Source organism: Phodopus roborovskii, unplaced genomic scaffold (genome assembly GCF_943737965.1).
Source record: "Phodopus roborovskii unplaced genomic scaffold, PHOROB, whole genome shotgun sequence".
Taxonomy (NCBI): Eukaryota; Metazoa; Chordata; class Mammalia; order Rodentia; family Cricetidae; genus Phodopus; species Phodopus roborovskii.
Genome location: NW_026126459.1, coordinates 22683366 through 22696408, shown reverse-complemented (window position 1 = coordinate 22696408; position 13043 = coordinate 22683366). Strand labels below are relative to the sequence as shown.

The 13043-nt window shown below is 45.1% G+C and overlaps 1 protein-coding gene across 1 annotated transcript in view; it reads left to right on the top strand.

Moving 5' to 3' along the window:
- The window catches only part of Nckap5l (NCK associated protein 5 like), a 35816-nt gene that overhangs the window by 8841 nt on the left and 13932 nt on the right, over nucleotides 1-13043 (top strand). The window lies entirely within an intron of this gene.

Genomic DNA, 13043 nt, shown 5'->3' with positions numbered 1-13043 from the left:
AGGCTATCTTTCCTGGGACTGTGGTGAGCCTCAACCAGCCAAACAATCACCTGGCAGTCATCCTAGATAGAGCAGTAGCCATTGTTTGTTCCATTGTTTGTTCCATCAGTCAGCTCTGCTGTCACCTTCAGGGTCCTCTGCCTAATTTTACTTTTGTTTGAGGCATCATAATCCCCAAACTCCTTGCCCTGAGCTCTGAGGGCTTTTTCTTTTTAAATGCCAATACCATCCTCTTTTGATTGCTGTAGCTTTGAAGTAGAATTTTCAGTGAGGCCTCCAATTTTTGTTCTTTTTGCCCAAGATTGCTTTGTTGTCTATTCATTTTTTTTATGGTTTCACACAAACATTAACATTTTTTTTCTGTTTCTGTGAAAATTACCATTGGAATTTTGGTAGGGGTTGCATTGAATGTATAGATCACTGAGTAGCATGGAGATGCCAACAGTCCGATCCGTGAGCATGTGCTGTCTTTGTGTCTAGTTGTTTTCTCCAGTTTCTTTCATCATTTTACAGGTTTCTAGGTAGAGGTCTTTTACCTTCTTGGTTAAATTTATTCAAAGTATTTTACTATTTTGTAGCTGCCATTTGATTTTAATTGTATGGGTGGTTTGCCTGCCTATAAGTTTATGCCTGCCTGGTGTGCTCAGAGGGCATCAGATCCCCTGGAAGAGAAGACAGTGTTCTTAACCCCTGAGCCATCTCTTCAGCACCTTAACTGTTTTTTTAAGGTTTAAACTTTTTTTTTTTTTTTTTTTTATGAGTTTATGAGGTTTGAACTTTTGGGAATAAGGAGTTGAGACAGGATCTTGCTGGGTGCCCTGACTGGCCTGGAGTGCACAGGGATCCGCCTCTTGTGAAGTTTCCTAGGAGTGAATTCGGCATCAGGATTACTCAGCCAGTACTGTCTACTCAGTGAGCGTCTCATCACCCATAACTTATTTTCTGTGTCACCTTATAGAAATGCTTCTGCTTAACACTCAGGAGGCAGAGGCAGGTGGATCTCTGTAAGTTCCAGGCCAGCCTGGTCTACAGAGCTAGTTCCAGGACAGATTCCAAACAACAACAACAACAAAATGCTGCTGGTTTTTGTTTGTTTGTTTGTTTGTTTTGTGTGTTTGTGTGTGTGTTACATCCCTTATTGAACTGTAGATTCCAAGAAATCCCAGGAGAGCTGATTAAGCTCTGAGTTAATTTCCTGAGAGCCCAGCTTTGTGTCCATACAGAAGGGCTGTTGGAAGTGTTGGAGGTAGTCACCAATGCTGGGCAGGAGCTGAGAGCTTTTGGGTTTTTTGTTTTTGTTTTTTTTTTTTTGTTTGTTTGTTTGTTTTTGTTTTGTTTTTTCACAATGCTGGAAATTGAATCCAGGGCCTGATATATACTAAGCTCTTCTACAACTCAATGATATTCCCAGCCATAAAATAAGGGGAGGGGGGCTCTTCCAAAAGGACAACCTGAAACTCAGTAGCAACCTGGAGTTTGAGCAGTGAAATAGCGATATACTATTGGATTATTACACAAAGAATAAAATGTAATTAATCCAAAATAATAGAAGTATAAAATTGAACAAATGGAAATAGATGGACCGTTTTCCCTTACAGAACTTCCAGTTAATGAGTGGACAAGGGATGAGAGAAATTGAACCACAATACTTCCCATAAGCAAGATTGATTGATGAATCTTAATGTATTGCCTTCCAAAATGTTAGTTGCAAAGAGAAAATGTGGACTTTTATGTTTGTTTTGTTTGGATTTGGATGTTTGGTTTTCGGAGAGTCTCACTATGTAGCCTTGGCTAGTCTGTACTCATTTTGTAGAACAGGCTGGCTGCAAACTCACAGAGATCTGCCTGCCTCTGACTCAGGATCAAAGGTGTTCAACATCAGCTGAACCAGGCTTTACATTTGATTATTATTATTATTGTTCTGTCTTGCTGGGGATTCCATCCATGCACAAATGGAAAACCAACCACTGAGAGATCCAGGTCAAAGCATTCTCCTTCCTGAAATGATCACACACTAAGCGACACTGTCTGCTAGGCCTCCCTAGGCATAACCAGCTTGATCAGTACAAACCCAAGTTAGGAAGACAGTCTCCAAAATGCCCCAGTTCCTTTCAAAGTATCCAGGCCCCGAAGGGTGGGGCAGGATTTAAAGAGCTGCCATGACCTGGTGACTGACTGCCCTGTGAGATTCTGGGACAGCAATAGGAAAGCTGGTAGGATGTGAATAAATTCTGTGATTTCATCTTCTAAAAATTGTTATGCTAAAGAGAACCATATAAAAGCCGGGTATTGGTAGCACACGCCTTTAATCCCAGCCCTCAGGAGGCAGAGGCAGGTGGATGTCTGTGAGTTCGAGGCCAGCATGATCTACAGAGCTAGTTCCAGGACAGCTTCCAAAGCCACAGAGAAACCCTGTCTCGAAAAACCAAAAGAGAAGTTGGAAGCTGAGAAAGTCCAGGACCAAAAAGATCCCCACAAGGGAATAACTGTTCTTCCACAGAATGGGGTGAAAGCATTTGTCCTAGGACATGTAAATTCGGATGTCTAAAAAATCCAATTTGAAAACGGACAGAGGATCAAATAAATACTTTAAAAATGGAGGGACTGGAGAGATGGCTCAGCAGTTAAGTGCACTGGCTGCTTATCCAGAGGACCCAGATTCAATCCCCAGCACCCACATGGTGGCTCACACCCGCATGGCAGCTCAAACTAATCCAGAGGATCTGACTCTTCTGACCTCTCCTGGGAACTGTACACATGTGATATACAGACTTAACACGCATAAAAAAAACCACCCACATTCATAAAATAAATATAAATCTTGGGGTGGAAGGAGGAAGGCTCTAAAAAATGGCCAGCATTGCAAATCACCTGGGAATTATAAACCAGAACAATGAAGAACTGGTATGGTAGTATTTAATCCTTCCTATCACTCAGGAGGCAGAGGCAGGAGGATCTCCTGTGAATTCAAAGCCAGGATCTACATAGCAAGTTCCAGACCAGCCACAACTAAATAGCAAGACTCTCAAAACAAAACAAGCTGGGTGGTGGTGGTGCAGGATGCCTTTAGTCTTAGCACTCAGGAGGCAGAGGCAGGCAGATCTCTCTGAGTTCAAGGCCAGCCTGGTCTATAGAGTAAGTTCCAGGACAGCCAGAGCTATGAAGAGAATCCCTGTCTTTAAACAAACAAGTAAACAAACAAAAAACATACAGCAAAGTACCAGTTCACACTGTCAAGAGTGACTGGGGTCAGGAAACCAGGTAATAGGCAACCAGGGTGTGAAGAAACTGCAACCCTCATTCTGTAGTGAAATGTTATCAGTATGCTTTGGAAGACAGTCTGGTGTTTCCTCAAACAGCTAGACCTAGGTCCCGTGGCCCAGCAGTTCCATAGATCCTAAGGGAATTGAAGACATGCAGCAGTACATAAATGTGCCCATAGATGATGAGATTCATACTAGTCAAGAGGTGGAGACAGCCCCAGTACTCACCTTCAGGTGAGCAGATGGACAAAACATGGGCTGTGCACACAGACTGAGCTGTAAAGCAATAAAGCTTACAACAGTGGTGAACTCTGAACATACTGTAAACAGGTTGAAAGGAGCCAGTCACAACAGGCCACTTACTGTGTGACTCCGTTCAAGCAAAATGTCCAGAATAAAGAAACCATAGAGACAGAAGACAGTGGTTCCCTGGGGCTAGACTGGCAGAAGCTGCTAAGGAGAAAGGCAAGAGTACAGAATGTCCTAAAATGGATGTGATTGGCACACGTACCCGAGTATAGTGAAACCTACTGAGTTGTCTGTACTTTTTGTAATCTGTGGGTGTTCTTTGAGGTAAGGTCTCATCTCAGGCCAGCCTTCCTTAAGAGCCTCTCACTTGTGCTCTCTGAGCGCACCAAGATGGTTGGGAATTCTGCTACCAAGCTTGGTAGAGTAAGTGCAGGAAGAAGTGGTACCCAAAAACAGGATAAGCGGCCAGTACTGGGAAATGCTGGTTGAAGTTGCTGCTGTGGTAGTGATGCTGCTCCTCAGGACAAGAAAATGGAAGAAGTGGCTTTCTATTAGTTTTAGTTTTGTTCTTTGAGGTGTTTCATTTGGTTTTGTTTTCTTGTTTGTTCCTTTGAGAAACTTGGTGTTATATAACAAAACTTTTCCCAGAGAGACACAGCACACACTTCTACTCACTCCAGATAGAGAATCCACAACAGACCAAAGTATGGATATCACCAAAGCCCAACTTGGTGAACCGTTCAGCTTTATTGGGGTTACGTACAGGAACAGAAATGACTCAAAGACAGCTGCATCACTGAAGCTGACTCCAGCATGACAGCCTGCAAAGCTGGGAACCTGGAACACACTACACAGCCTTCAGGCAGCTCAGCAGAGTGTCCCTTTCGGGTGCTTCGGGGTTTCAACCCTCTCCAAGCAGCCTGGCTGCTCTCTGCTTCTTCCTGGGACCTCTCTGGTCTCTGAGTGTTTTTTGCAGCGTTTCTCCTCTGGGAACCTTCATTGCAGCTTAGCTCTTTTGGTCTGAGACAGACTCAGCTTTTATGCTTACTGTGGGTAATGAGTGGGTAGGGAGGATTCCTTGTGCTGTTTTGTTGTTTTGAGACAGGGTCTCAACATGTAGCTTTCATGAGCTGGAACTCAGAGTGTAGACAAGGCTAGCCTTGAGCTATAGAGACCTGCCCTCCTGCCTCTGCCTCTGCAGCGCTAGGATTAAAGATGTGTGCCACCATGCCTGGTGGGTAGATTCTTATAGGACTAGAAAAAGAAATGTCACAGGAAATTGGCGGGAACTCCTGCTGCTGGCTTCTTACTCTTTGGGGACATGGGATGGGTAACTGACAGAAGTTTGAGGAGAGTAGAGAAGGAATGGTGACGGGAGCCACTCCAGCTGGAGGCCTTGATAGTAGCACAGCTAAAGTGACTCCTGGAGCAGAGAAGGTGAGAAAAGTGGATAAACAAAAGCTCGGACAGGAGTGAGTGTCCGCCCTTTCCTTTCCCTCTCCTGTGGATGTGCCATCAGAGGACCTGTGGTCCTCAGCCACTAGTAATAGTGGCTCTTCAAAACTGATTCATTCTGGGCTTGGCTTGTGCTTCCTTGGAATACCACGATGAGAGAAATGGAAGAGTAGGACCATAAGTCCAGGTCAACCTCAGTTACTGTAAAATTATGGATAGATGGATGGATGGATGGATGGATGGATGGATGGATGGATGATAGATAGATAGATACATACATACATACACACACTGATAGGATATGATGGATAGATGATAGATTATAGATAGATGATAGATATGATAGGATGAATGGATGGATAGAAGATAGATTATAGATAGATAATAGGTGGATATGATGGATGGATAGATAGATGATAGAAGATGGATTATAGATAGGTGACAGGTGGATATGATGGATGGATGGATGGATAGATAGATAGATAGATAGATAGATAGATAGATAGATAGATAGATAGCTTGATTTCTCAGATTAGTCATTGTTCCCACATGTGGTAGTGGTAACAGTGATAAATTGACCTTTTCCTCTCAGTGCTGGATGGCTTTTTCCGGGCAGGTGATGCTCAGGGACTATGCAGCAGCCCGGTTGGTAGAGTGCTCATCCCTTGGTTTGATCGCCAACACTGCAAAAACAGAATGAAACAAACAAAAACAACCAAATGTGATTCCAAGCCTTTTGGTGCATGAACGCTAGGCTTTTTTAAATTTTTTTTTTAAGGTGAGATTTATTTAGTCTATAGTTTCACAGGTTTCAAACCTTCAAACTTGTGGCAAGACAGGAAAGTGGTAGCCAGGGAGCAGCATAGAAGAACCCACTCTACCCTTTCGCTAAATATTTAAGACTTTTAAATATTTATTTCATTCACTTAAAAATAAGGCCAGCGGGGGGGGGGGGGGCTGGAGAGATGGCTCAGTGCTTAAGAGCATTGGCTGCCTTTCCAGAGGTTCAGAGTTCAATTCCCAGCACCCACATAGTGGCCTGTACCCATCTATAATGGGATCCAGTGCCCTCTTCTCTCATGCAGGCACACATGCAAATACAGCACTCATATACACAAATAAATAAAATAATTTTTAAAAAAGCAGGAAAACAGCTTGTCTTGGTAATGACAATTGATACTAAGCCTGAGTTTGATCTCCAGAAACCTAGTGGTAAAGGAGAGAACGAACTCCAAGAAGTTTTCTTCTACCTTTCGAATGCACTTGCACTCTCTAAGTGTAAAAACAGGTCTAGTAAGATGGTTTAGTATGTAAACACTTGCCAAGCCTGAGCAGTGAATCCGACACCCAGGACCACATGGTAGAAGGAGAGAAATGGCGCCTTCTGATAGTCTGTGCTCACCTGTGAGGGCTGTGTAGTGAGAGCAGTCTCAAAAAGAAAGGAAAGCACTGAGACAGAGAGGAGTGATAATAATAGTAATAATAAACCTCTGGGCTCTTATTCCTAGTGCTCAAGAGGCAGAGGCAGGAAGATCTGAGTTTCTGAGTTCAAGGTCAGCCTGGTCTACATAGCAAGTTTCACCCTGTACCAGGCTTTTCTTTTGGGCCAACAACTAGCTCCCAAATCATGACACAGAGACTTGTTATTAGTTTTAAATGCTGGGCCTAGCTTAGGCTTGTTTCTGTGCAGCTCTTTTAACTTAAATTAACCTGTTTCTCTTTATCTACCTTTTGTCTTGGGGCTTCTTGCCTTTCTTACTTCTGTCTATTGTCCTTTTACTGTTCTCTGTGGCTGGCTGGCTGGCGTCTGCCTGGCTTCTTGCCTCCTCCTCCTCTCATTCATCTCTTTCTTGAGCCCAGATTCCTCCCCTTATGTATCCTCTGCCCCCACCAGCCTTACTTAACCTTTCTCTGCCTTGCTGTTGACTGCTCAGCTCTCTATCACAACAATCAGATGCCCTGGGTAGGCAAGGTGAAACAGTTGCAACTCACCTTTTCATAATTAAACAAATACAACATAAACTAGAACAACACACATTTACACAGTTAAAGTAATATTCTGCAGAAAAAAAAAAAGCAACACATCTTTGCCTAGTGAAAATAATATTCTACAGGACTACCCAGCGAGGGCTATATAGTGAGAGCTGTCTCCAAAATAAATAAAGTAAAATAAAAACTTAAGAAATAATAAAAGTGAGAACATAGCTGGGTGGTGGTGGAGCACACCTTTAATCCCAGCACCCAGGAGGCAGAGGCAGGTGGAGCTCTGTGAGTTTGAGGCCAGTCTATTCTACAGAGCTAGTTCCAGGACAGGTGCCAAAGCTACAGAGAAACCCTGTCTTGAAAAAAGTTAAAAAAAAAAAAAAAGTGATAACATATTTTATGAAGAATAATTATATATTCTGAAACAAAAGGGGGGAAATGTCACTATTCTTGATTTTTGCAAATCTGGCATCTGATTTGGCAGGAAGCTAAGTGCTTCCATGTCAGTCTGTTGTCTTCGTTGTGGGCTACATAGTCTTTGGAGAATGCCACTGGAGGCACTTAAGAGAGAAGGTGAGGAATTAAGGCAGATGGTATCTTCTTACTGTGAAAATAATTTTTACCTTGTGGACTGCTTGACAGTGCTTCAGAGTCCCCAGACCACTCTGTGAGAGTTACTATTTTAGAACAATCTCCACCTAATGGGAAAGAGCTTGTTCCTGAGAGATTGGATCGCCCTAAGTCACATAGCAACTAAATTGTGGAGCTGGGCTGGGCTATGCCCCTGCCTTCTGGTCTGAGGTTTTTCCCATCTCCTTAGTTGGGCAGGGCTGGCTCTTGGCTGGCCTTTAGGGAGTGGGGCCTAGCTGCTTGGCTGCTGAGCCCCTGGTGTGTGGTCCTATAAATAAACTCATTGTGTTGAAACCCCTTCCCTCTTCCCACCTCCAACAGCTGCTATTTCTGTTGTTGGGTTGTGCCTTGGACAGGGAACAGCAGAGCTGTGAGAGCTGAGGTGAGGGATGTTGGAATCTAGAAGACTTCAGGTGACTAGTAACATGCCATCCTGCCTAGTAGGGTAGGCCTGGTCCTGCTAGTCATTGGGTTTGGAAGAGCTTGTACCTCTGTGGTAGGTTCTGCCCCTGAGATTTGGAGAGAGGGTGCGGTCAGCATTACTGCAGAAGGGCCCCTGTGTCTCTGTACCAATTGTCATGGGAACAGGACACTCCTCTCTGCCTTCTTTCTTAGTTCCTGTTGGAATTCTTAGGTACTTTGGGCCAGAGATGAAGTGGATTCTCTTCAGGTCTTGCCCTATCCCTGCTCACACCCTCTACAGCTCACAGCTACTCTTAGCTTGCTGTGTGTGTGTGCCTGTTGTGGGTGTGAAGGTTGCTGTTTACAAGAGAACTCCTGGGTGTGACAGGACAGGCCGAGATTCCAAAAAGCAGCTGGCAGGGGAGCTGAGCTGGTGTCCAGAGGGTTCTTTTATTTAAGTTTAGTCCCCATCTCCGCCTCCTGCAGCTGCCCACCACCCCCACCGCCTGCCCTCCTGGGAGGACTGTTGGGTGAACAGCTGGAAAGTGAGGGACTCCTCAGGGCCAGAAAGCCTTGGCTGATAGCCCAGGTGAAGAGACACTTACACACACACACACACACACACACACACAGAGAGAGAGAGAGAGAGAGAGAGAGAGAGAGAGAGAGAGAGAGAGAGAGATTTGTGTGCATGCACACCCCAGACCCTGACTACAGAAAAAGGTAGAGGAAAAAGAGGCCGGGGCACAGACCTCTGCCTTCCTTGGCTGGGTGACTAAAAGCCAGTATGGCAAGATCTCTTGAGGTTCAAAAGCTTCTACCCGTCCTAACCTTCTAGAATGAAAGGGGAGGCTGGGCTGAGGGCCCAGGGCTGTGCATGCACCAGACCTGGCATTAGGATTGGGAGATAAGAGTGGTTTCATGACTGGTTAGAGGTAACCATGACACAGTTCATTGCGATAAGTCCCCACGTTATCCAGGCATTTCTTTGTCTGTTTGTGGCTGGGTCTCCTGTAGCCCAGGCTACCCTGATTCTCTTATCTCTTCCTTCCAATACCGGGTATGAGCCAACATACTTTTGGTTTTCAAGTTTTTACTTCACTTATTTATTTTTGGTTTTCATTCATCTTGCTTTTTACGACAAGGTCTCACTCTAATCCAAGCTGGTGTGGTATATCTTACTTCATATCCCAGGCTCTCCTTCAACTTCCAGCTTCCCTCCTACCTCAGGGCCAAGATTACAGGTGTGAGCCACACACCTGGCTGACCAGACACTTCTAGCCCACAGTTTTGTTTTTTTATTCAGTCTCTTGCTGCCTGAGAGCTTTCTACTTGCTCTCCTTCCCTCTCCTCCCCACTGAGGTCACTTCCCTGAGTTGTGAAGTCGTGAGAGGAAGTGCCTTTTGTTTGCAGTTCTGGCAGAAACTTCCAGTTCAACTTAAGAGTTTCCAAACCCAGCTGCCTCATCCCTACCCAGCCTGGTTGGCATGTAGTATTCCCGATCCCACCTTTCTGATGTGCTGTGGAACCATGTGGAGGAATGTCTGAAATCTTGGGATCCAAGCCTGGGTTTTCCCCAGCAACTGGTGTGACTAAGCACAGGACCGTGGGGCCCCAAGGGAGGGGGAGAGTGCTTGGTCCCAGAGGCACAGTGACATTCCCCCATGTACAGCCTCTGGAGAAACAACTTACCCTGGCTTTAATGTGACCCATTGTCAAGAGAGTTCCGGTTTGAGTTTGGTTTGGAGCTGGAAGTAATCATGTCACTTGCGCATTCTGCTATTTCCCTGTACACTGAAAATATGTGTTGCTTTTATTGGTTAATGAATAAAGCTGATTTGGCCTATGATCAGGCAGAATAGCCAGGCAGAAAATCCAGAGATACAGAGTAACAGAAGGCAGGCTCAGGGAGATGCCATGTAGCCTCCTGAGAAGCAAAATGTGAGGTAACAAGCCACGAGCCTTGTGGTAAAATATAAACTAATAGAAATGGGTTATTTTAATTGTGAGGGCTTGTTAGTAATATGCCTGAGCTATTGGCCAGACAATTATAATTAATATTAAGCCTTAAAGTGGTTATTTGGGAACTGGTGGGTGTAATGAAAACCTCCATTTACATATGGTGCCCAACATTGGGTGCAACTTGTAGTGAGAAATCCATGTGCATCTGTTTAAGATTTATTAATTTATTTAAGATTTAAGATTTATTAATATATAAAAAAGCAAAAAATACACTCATGAATACAGGATATGGTAAATCCAGTTCCAGAGTCCTTGAAAAGCTGGGGACTGATCACACACTTACCACCCAAGAGAGATAGACCTCCTCCTTTTTAAGAGGTTACATTGGCAGGCAAGAAGTACCGTCTCTATCAGGCCAGATAGCCCAAGGTCATGGGCAGAGTGAATACTCATACAGGCCACAGGAAGTTTCTTTGAAAATTCTCAACAATAAGTGACTCTCACTATGTAGCTCAGGCTGCCTTCGGACTCGTGATACATCTTCCTTAAACTCTTAAGTGTCCCGGTTTGCGCTGCCACACTAGCTTTCTATACATCTTCAGCTCGGGCACCTTCAGTAGGTTTTGTTGTTGTTGCTGTTTCTTTCTTTTGGTTTTTTGAGGCAGGGTTTCTCTGTGTAGTTCTGGCTGTCCTGGAACTCACTCTGTAGACCAGGATGGCCTCGAACTCAGAGATCCACCTGCCTCTGCCTCCCGAGTGCTGGGATTAAAGGTGTGGACCACCAGTGCCCGGCCTCAGCAAGGCAGCTCAGGATGGAAAGTCATTTCCCACCTAGCCTGCCCACCTAGGCCCACGTGTTAGGAGGAGGGAACCAATGCCCACAAGTCCTCCACTGCCCTGCCCTCCATGTATGAGATGTGGGCCATGCTCAGGCACACTCTCACAATACACATACATGTAATAAATATAAAAAAAAGTATTCTGCTGCATGCTGGCCCCGCACAGAGGGGTAGACACAGGTACAGAAGTGTTCTCCTCAACACCAAGTCTAAGGATGGGGCTTGTCCTGTGTGCCATCCCCAGTACAGGCTGACAGCTTCCCGCCCTCTGCTGCTAGAACCCTGCACACTCCATCCCGAGTCGGGCAAGGCCTTTGGTGAACAGCCCAACAGCATTTCTCCCACAGTTGTAATGATCCACAGCCTTCCTTGACGCAACACTTGCAGAGAGCTGCAGGAGAGACTGCCACTCTGGGTGGCTTAGAAACATCAGGTCAGGGCTGGAAAGATGGCTCAGAGGTTAAGAGACTGGCTGCTCTTCCAGAGGTTCTGAGTTCAATTCCCAGCAACCACATGGTGGTTCACTACTATCTGTAATGAGATCTGGTGCCCTCTTCTGATGTTCAGGTATACATGCAGGTAGAATACTATATACATAATACATAATCTTAAAGAAGAAAAAAAAAAAAAAAAAAAAAAAAGGAAAGGAATGTCAGGTCATCCAGTTCATCCCTGTGGAACTTGGCCCCTGCCTCTGTGTCAGTAGATTTGGAGAAGGGTAGTGTTCCCTTTGGGATGTGCTGGATCTCCACCTACTTCGATCAGCACATAAAACTCCAGTGACCTCAAGTTCTGGCCCTCACTCCTGACTGGGATGCTTTGTTATCATTTTATGAAGTAAAATACCTTTGTCCTCTTTTTGGGTTTTGTTTTTATGTGAAGAACACAAGCTATTGGGCTTCTCCTAGCTTTAGCTTTATAATTTCTGAACGCAGGACCCTGCCCTATTTATCCCTTTCTCTTCGTTCACCTTCTCAGTGCACATATGTGTGCATCGTGCCAGCTGCTCTTCCCTGGCGTTGCTATGGAGGAAGCAAAGAGTGTGAGGCAGTGGGGAACGCTGGTGACCACTGGGTATCAGGAGCCGCAGAGTGGAGCTGTGGATAATATGCAGATACTGGAGTTGAAGGGTGAATGTAACCTGGGGCCTTCTGAGTCTTAACCCTTACATGTGTGTGGGAAGGGAAATACTTATTAAAATTGCTCTCATTTTTTCCCAGGCCCCCATTTCTAAATATATCAAATGAGATAATGTCGGGAGCAAATCGAGTTATACTAGGCTCATTTTACAATGTTAAAATAACAAAGGGCTTTATTTCTTTAAAGACATGTTTATGTGTGTGAGTGTTTCACCTGCATTGTGTAAGGTGTACCACATGTGTGCAGTGCCCCTAGGGGTCAGGAGAAGGTGATGAATCCCCTGGAACTAGTTACGGGTGCTTGTGAGTGGCCATGTGTGTGCTAGGAACTGAACTCTATACTTCTACAAGAGCAGCAAGTGCTCCTAACTACTGAGCTATCTCTCCAACTGCCAGGACCATACGTTTTTGTGTCATGTTAAAAATAAGTATTACAGCTAGGCATGGTGGCACACCCCTTTAATACCAGCACTCAAGACAGAAGCAGGTGGGTCTCTGTGAGTTCAAGACCAGCCTGGTCTACAGATAAATTCCAAGACAGCCAAAGCTGTTACACAGAGAAATCCTGTCTCACCCCTACATACATGCGTGCGCATTCACGCACACGCGCGCACACACACACACACACACACACACACACACACGAAGGGGGGAAAAAGTATTACATGGTTCTTCCTTTTCTGCCCACTATGGAATGCATGCACACAGCTAAAAAGGAAGACTTCTTGGGGCTGGGGTTGTAGCTCAGTGGCAAAATGTTTACCTGGTATGTTCCAAGGCCTCTGGCACTGCCCTCCCCAACCCCTACCCAAAAACCATCAGAAAGACTTTCTCTCCTTTGCCTGTTATTCTCTCAGAACTGCTAGCTGGCTCTTTCTAGTGGATAAGGCAGAGCCCTGTGTATACTGGGCCTACCCTGTGCTGGCAAGAACAGGCCAGGCTAGGCAGTGCCTAAGATAGATGGCCTGCATCTAAGATGAGAGTGTGGAGGGCCTGGAACTAGGGCTTACTGTGTATGAGCCCAAGGTCACAGCAGGCTTTGTACTGCCGGATCAGCAAGTGGTATTATCAGAAGTGTCCAGTGAGTTCACTATCAACACTATCCATTGCCTCATTTTGTC